Source organism: Sapajus apella, unplaced genomic scaffold (assembly GCF_009761245.1).
Source record: "Sapajus apella isolate SASKATOON/1434 unplaced genomic scaffold, GSC_monkey_1.0 scaffold40, whole genome shotgun sequence".
Classification (NCBI taxonomy): Eukaryota; Metazoa; Chordata; class Mammalia; order Primates; family Cebidae; genus Sapajus; species Sapajus apella.
In genome coordinates this window covers 8,791,360-8,799,566 of record NW_022436980.1, presented here as the reverse complement: position 1 = coordinate 8,799,566, position 8,207 = coordinate 8,791,360, and positions in this window count along the sequence as shown.

Sequence of the window (8,207 nt, the reverse complement as noted above, 5' to 3'; positions counted from 1 at the left end):
TTTTTTTTTTTTTTTTAGGGAGAAGCATTTTGTCACTGACATTATCTAGAACTGCTGGCACGGCAATAGTGAAAAAGCAGCCTTCGGTTGGTTTTATGATTGCTTTTAAATTCTGCACATTTAGCAGAGCCTCCTGTTATTTGCTACTTTTCACCCTTGGAGGTGTGAAAGGGAAACAAGGATTGGGGAACGCTAGTTAAAGGCTGTAAAGACAGATTTTCTTCAGCACCGTTGCAACAGGAGAAAGCGAATTCCATATAGAGCTGAGGTCAATTTCAAATATGTAAGGGTCATTGCTGAGTTTAAAATAAGGAAACTGAGGCCAGTATAAGAAAATTAAATGCCATGTTTATTCCGCTCCGGGGCGAGGTTCCATGGTCCCAGGGAAAGGGGCCAGAGAAGTCGCGCTGACTTCCTGGGTGGGGGGTTTGGGGGCCGGTTATAGCTAGGAGGAACGAGCAACAGCTGGGTGCTCTGGTCCGGGGAGCGGGATTGACACGGGGCGGGCCGCTATTGGTTGGCGGGTTGTTGGGCGGGTTTTCCGGTGCGAGAGCCAGCCAGGGTTGCATCAGCCGGAGCCTTCCAGGGCAGCCTTGCAGCAGAGCTCGGTGCGGAGTGCAGAGCTGGTGCCGGGTGCAGAGTCAGGTGCTGGGTGCAGAGCCTGGTGCCGGGTGCAGAGTCAGGTGCTGAGTGCAGAGGTGGGTGTGTCCGGCCTCCCGGCGAGGCAACCAGCCTTACAAAATACAGCAAGGAAAGCTGAGGATTAGTAGCCAATGTGCAGACTGAGGGGGTCCATGGATGGAAAATGACTAAGGGGAAACATCAAGGGTAGGGGCAGTCTTGCTAAACTGACCAATCAGGGTTCTTGTTACAGGCAGCCAAGGACGTACACATCAAGGGTAGGGGATAAAGAACTTGATTAGATATCAGGGGTATTTCAAGGCCACTCTTGAATCAAAAAGAAAAAAGAAAAATCAAGGGTGATCAGATACCAAGGGTGTGGGGATTCCTGCTAAACTGGCCAAAGACAGGGCCTAAGGACAAGGTCTAGCTGAAAAGAGAGCTCAGAGGAACCTGACCTCTTTGGTCAGGAAAAGGGTCTTTGTCAATGGCCATTGCTAAGTATATATTTTTTACTTATATTGGTGGAATATGAGTTAGTACTAGAAATAAGTAGAGAAATAATACAGGAAAGATGAGCCATTGAAAGTAATATTATAAAGCCTAAACCATTATTAGCAATTTCATCAGTGTGAATAATAAATAATGAAACCGAGGAGGCAAATTTATACAACATGACTTAATTTCCTTTTCAACATTACTTAATTTAATTTTTTTTTTTTTTTGCCAGTCTGTCTCATTTTCCTCAAGTTAGATCAAATTTCAGGTATGAGGCAACTCCACCAATCTTTCACCACTTTCAGCAGGTGGTTTCTCGCTTGTCGTCGGCACAGCCCCTGAACAATGCTGAAGTTTGTGTCTGGATCAGCAGACCAGTGGTTTCTCCTTTAAAGCATGACAGATCAGCTTTCTGTTGATACCCACTGTCACCGGGTGATGAGCTTCCAGCAATCCCTGCCTTTTCCTTCCAGTCTGTTAAGAAAAATTCTGACCCTGCTTCTCAGGATTATTCTTTCCATGGTGGGTCTAATTCAGATTGACATTAAGAAGAAAGGGGGAGATGGAAACAAGGGCTTCACAGCGGAAAGGGCTCCAGGTTTATTGAGGACTGACTGCAAGAAGTAGGGGGAGATTCATGGAAAAAAGTCCCCTTGGATATGCGTTCTCAGTGAGTATGGCTGGAGAGCTGGGAGCAGGATTGAAGAGTGAGTCTTCTGGAGCAGGCAGGAGATGCCAAGCAAGAGAAATCAGGTGTGAGGACTTCTCAGCTGTGGTGCTGAGGGTTGTCAATTAGACCTCTACATATCCTTTAGGAGACGCAAGTAAAAATTATAATGACTTTTAAATGTTTCTCGATCGTGGGATTGTGTTTCTTATAAGAAAACCTTGCCTTGAGGCTGGCTGTACTCTGAAGGGCCTGGCTCCTATTAAAGTTACACCGCGAAACCTTGAGTTTGGGGTGCAAAGCTGAGTGCTAGGTCCCTTTAACATTTACAATATAGCAATGAGGCGGCTTCAGTTTCTGAACTGAACCCGCTGGAGGTAAATTGATTCCACTCCTCTGAAAGCTAGCTTGAATGTGGTGACGGTTCTCTCCATTCTTCTCAAGACAGCATATAAGGGGTGAAAACCGGCTTTGAGACACCCTGGGTGATCACACAAAACACGTAATAATGGAAAAGGAAAACATTGATGTTTCAGCCGCACCTGCTGACCTGAAAGTAAGTACAGGGTGAGAAACTTTCTCTTACTTGAATGCCATTTATTGTTGACCTTGTTAGTAAAATAAGATTATATGACCTTATAAAAATAAAGGAAACAATAATAAAATATTTTATCTTCTTATGTTACTTAATGGATTTTACAAATGTGAGCTTAATATAAAGTGCTATACTTGACAATTGATTTGTAGCTATTTTTCTAAAACTCGAGGGAAATTGTAGTGATCTCTACACAAATTCCACTTTAAAATTTAATCAGTGCTAACTGAGACTGCCTATAATGTGTTTCTGCACTTAGAGCTCCAACCTTGGCCTTGTCAGTTCATGTACTGACATTTCTATGTGTTTCTTTCTTTTACTTCTTTTGGGGGAGTGCTTGAAAGTAGCTTGACACCATCATCAACTCATTCTACAATGGAAAGTTTCTCTCTTTAGAAACCCCATCCTCATTCCTGCAGGACACCACATTAAATGATGTCTGGTCTAGTTCAGTTTCACCAGAAAGGATACAAGCAACATTTCACTCCAGGGGTTGACAAGGTGTTTGGCAAAAATAATGAAGGAGCCATGAATAATTCAGAGTGTTCGTGGCCACATATTATTTCATTAATTGGCAGAATTAAAGACTGGAAGGCATGAATTTTGAAGAGAAGAGCGAGGGAAAGGAAAAAGGAGAGGACTCTTAAGAATAGTGCAAAAGGGGATGGTTTCTTTGGAACTGGCATTCCATATTGTTGGCTTTAAGAGAATGTGTGGTTAAAAGCTATATCATCTCTGGAGTTTAGTTACCCTGACATGTATAAATCTCTCCTTAAAAGAAGCTAAACTCTTGAATACATTATTAAAGAATTCACAGCATCAAATAGCAGAGGGTAGACAAGAAAATAAAAGAGGAGGAAGGGAAACAGTTAATGTATTTTTCACTCTTGCACATAACACTATGCACATCAATACACTTCAACAATTTTCTAATTGAATGAGTCTTCTATTTCATTCTTTGATTTACTTTTAAATAATTCTTTCATTTATAATTGAGAAACTGAGTCACTAATTCAGTCAGGGGCTGGCAATGGGAAAACAAACATATTTAACTCCTATCCTACAACGCTAAGAAAATTATCATATCACTTTTATGTGATATGATAATTATATCTACCACAGTCATGAAGCTGTAACTAGGAAATCAATTCATTTCTGTGGAGAACTCACTTATCGTCTTATTTCCAATACTACATCAGCGCAGAAATAATAGATTCTGAGAGAAAAGCACTATAATACAAATATGTGAAACACACCTACACAAACAGGACTGTGGTCAGGCGTGGTGGCCCACATCTGTAATTCCAGCATTTTGGGAGGCCGAGGCGGGCAGATCACCTGAGGTCAAGAGTTCAAGACCAGCCTGACCAACATGGCGAAACCCCGTCTTTAATACACATACAGGATTATCTGGCAGGTGCCTGTAATCCCAGCTACTTGGGAGGCTGAGGCAGAAGAATCGTTGGAATGCAGGAGGCAGAGGTTGCACTGAGCCAAGATCACGCCATTGCACCCCAGCCTGGGCAGCAAGAGTGAAATTCTGTCTCAAAAAAAAAGGACTGTGTACACACATGAATCTACCCACATAGAATCTTAACCTTAATCTCTTAACCTTCAAATCTGCTAGTCTACTTTACCCCATTAAATTCAGGCCTCTCCTCCATAGCATCTCTTCAACAGAGTTGGAGAGTTGAGGAAAGAACCTAGAAACCATTTCACTAGGGCTCATATATAGAAATGTCTAGTTTATCTGGTCTTCATTTTGTGACTTGGTACAAATCAACTTCTTATACTTAATAATTTGATATACTTACATAAATAAGAATGCTTAGTTATATTTAGGCGTTTTAGCACCAACATCTCCTGACTGAGTAGTTTCATTTAAGCTTTAGACTACTTCTACTTGGTAATATATCTTTTTTTTTTTTTTTTTTAATTTAAGATATCCAATATCTCAGTCCAAGTGGTCAGTGCCCAAAACAAGCTGCCAGGGAGACGACCACCATTGCCAGGGAGACGACCACTGCAAAAACCCACTGGCAAATCCAAACCCAAGAAGCAATCCAAGAAAAAAGCTCCCTTTTGGAATGTACAAAATAAGATCATTCTCTTCACAGGATTTTTATTCATCCTAGCAGTCATAGCCTGGACACTTCTGTGGCTCTATATCAGTAAGTTACAAATCTGTGTTTCTTTGGGGTTAGGGTTTATGGTGTGAATCTAGCATTAGCAATGCAGGCCTAACATATGTGTTTCTGATGGGATTTTCCTCTTTCCAAGATGGATGCACCATTTCCAAAACTGGTGTTGATGGTTTTTTGTTATTTTGTTTTGAGGCAGGATCTTGCTGTGTCGCCCAGGCTGGAATGGAGTGACACAATCGCAGCTCTCTGCAACCTTGAACTCCTGGGCTCAAGCAATCCTGCTGCCTCAGCCTCCTGAGTAGCTGAGACCACAGGGACATGCCACCACACCTGGGCTAATTTTTAGAATTTGTTGTAGAGACAGAGGTCTCACTATGATGCCCAGGCTGGTCTCAAGCTCCTGTACTCAAGCAATCCGCCCACCTTGGCCTTCCAAAGTGCTAGGATTACATGTGTGAACCATGGCGCCCAGCCTGGTGTTGATGTTTTAAGGAGACATACACTAGAATTATCTTTCTCATTTCTTTTTTTTACCAACACCACTCTTCCCACAGGAGAGCAAGAGGAGGAGACTGGGGATAGGATGGGAAGAGCTGAGAGTGATGCTCAGGAGATTTTGACTGGTTCAGAAATGTAATGCATTTGTAGCTTTAAAAAAATTAATGGAATGCTAAGCTGTTTCATTTCCTCATTCCACCCACCACTTGTTTCTAGGCAACCTTGAATTTCCAGCTCCCTGAGCTCCATTTTGCACATGCATCTTTCTCTCCTCTGTTATTATGTGTTTGTTGATCTGACTGATCCGTTTGGACGGGTGTCATAACTAACCCCTTTCCTGTAGAGTTCTTACTTATGCAACGCCGTAAGAATAGCCTTTGTTGACTTGTGTTGGAGTTGCCATCCTATACATGTTAATATATTTGATACAAAATATCAAATATGCACCATGACATAATGTGAAATATGTAGTTATTCTGTGCCCCAGATTTCTGACTCAGGGCTTCTAGCACTCTGTAGCTTCCTGAATGATAGAAAGGATAGGAGCATCTTTTGTTTTATATACATACACTTGTTATAATAGTTGCTCTTAGTCCCCAGTTCCTAACACAGAGCTTCTAAGAATGTCTTTTTATATGTTAGTGACTGGTGGCTGAAAGCCCCTAGGTAACCAGAGAAACCAACCACGTGCTTAGAGAATTATAACTTTCAGGAGGGACTGAAGATTGAGCTCAATCACAAATGGCCAATGATCTCAAATTGACCTCCATAAAAACCCTAAATGACGGGGTTCAAGGAGCTTCCAGGTTGGTGACCATATCCAGTTGCTGGGAGGGTGGCATGCTCCACCTCCACAGGGACAGAAGCTCCTGCTCTATAGACCTTCTGGACCTCCTCCTAGGTACTTCTTCATCTGGCTGCTCATTTGTATCTTTTATAATAAATAAGTAATAGTAAAGTGTTTCTTTGAGTTCTGAGAGTCTAGAGCAAATTATGAAACCTGAGGGCTATATGAGAACAGCCAATTTGTCGCCAATTTGGACAGCAGTGTGGGTAGCCTGGGGACCTGATAGCATCTGCAGTGGAAAGCAGTCTCGTGGAAATGAGCATTTAACCTTTGGGATCTGACACGAACTCTTGGTAGCTGGTGTCAGAATTGAATTGAATCATTGGACATTCAGTTGGTGTCTGCAAATAATTGGAGAATTGCTTGGCGTGGGAACCCCCAGTCCCTGCTACATTTGGTGACAGAAGTGTTATGAATAGAGAAACAGTTTTCCTAGATGTACTTTCAGAGATATGAAAATCCGATTGGAAGGGAAGATTTGTAGGCAAAGAATGAATGAATATTGTCTTGGATAGTTCAGGTCACTTATATGCATACAAATTGATAACCTGTGATTTTCTTGGCAGAATGTAGGGAATCAGACACACCACAATGCATCTCCTACCTTCAGAAAGCCCATGGATTTTCTTTATTTCATTTATTTATTTATTTTTGAGACAGAGTCCGGCTCTGTCACCAGGCTGGAGTGCAGTGGTGTGATCTCGGCTCACTGTAACCTCCGCCTCCTGGGTTCAAACGATTCTCTTGCCTCAGTCTTCAGAGTAGCTGGGACTAAAGGTGCATGCCACCATGCCCAGCTAATTTTTGTATGTTTAGTGTAGACGGGGTTTCACCGTGTTGGCCAGGATGGTCTCAATCTCTTGACTTCATGATCTGCCTGCCTCGGCCTCCCAAAATGCTGGGATTACATGTGTGAGCCACCACACCCAGCCCACAGATGCATTTTCTACTTTCAAAAAGTTCACGGTTCAGTGCTGGAGAGAGGTGTGAATTGAATTTTTTGCTTAAACTATTATCTTGTGATCACAGTAGAGAGACATCCAAATTGCCCAGGGATGGCATCCAGAGAAGGCTTCATGAACTGGTTCCTGAACATTCATTTGACACACCTTGAGACTGCCCATTAACTGTTGGGTACCATGGTGGGCATGGGAGCAGAGTGGTGAGCAAGATACAATCTCTGTCCTTGAGGAGACTAGTGGGGAAGTCAAGTCAATGGGCCCTTTAGACAAACACACACAACCCCAACCCAGAACAAAGCAGCTTATTTGCCATCATTTCTCTGCTGCTCCCCAGCTGACACATTTGTACTGTTCTAACATTTTCATATAAAGTTTTACAACATCCTCGTGCAGATGTAGTTTGTTGCCTGTGTAAAATCAGAGAAGGCCACTTATGGGAACAGATCAGTACAAGCAACGGGAGAGTGGTATGGACAAGTAAGAATTTTTTTTTTTTTTTTTTTTTGAGACAGTGTTTCGCTCTTCTTACCCAGGCTGGAGTGCAATGGCGCGATCTCGGCTCACCGCAACCTCCGCCTCCCGGGTTCAGGCAATTCTCGTGCCTCAACCTCCTGAGTAGCTGGGATTACAGGCACGCACCACCATGCCCAGCTAATTTTTTGTATTTTTAGTAGAGACGGGGTTTCACCATGTTGACCAGCATGGTCTCGATCTCTTGACCTCATGATCCACCCGCCTCGGCCTCCCAAAGTGCTGGGATTACAGGCGTGAGCCACCGCGCCCGGCTAAGTAAGAATTTTTCAATAGAAAACTGGTAGTTTTGATACATGAATTTTTCAGTAGAAAACTGGTTAGTTTTGATCCTGAAAGGCACGGAGGGTGGCCTTGAGAAAGGAGGTAGACAGATAAACAGGGAGACCATGGAGCGTGGTGTACAGGCTGAGCTGAAGAGTTAGGTAAACGGAGTCTGATTTAATGCTAAATTCATCTTCCTTGCATGGTGGTGGTTCTGACTCTAGAGTGTTACTGACATGAGACGGATGTGTGAGCTTCTGGAATGAAATATGAACCCCTTCCTGGGAAAAAACCAAAAAACCAAAGCAACGGCAACTGTTGTTGTATGGGGTAGGCCTAGAGGCAAGGTGGCCAGTCCAAATTCTTGTTACCTGAAAAAACAAATCGAGGACAGGAGTTCAAGACCCCTCCCCTCTTACCCTGAGCTGCCTGCTCCCCTCCCCAGCCTCCCTACACTTCCTGGCACTAAAGCGACCTTGGATGGATCTTACAAGGGAAGCTGTTTCCTATCACTCACAGATGTTGCAACTTCTTTTTAATTTAGCCATCATTTATCTAGCATTTCCATCTGCTGGGCCTT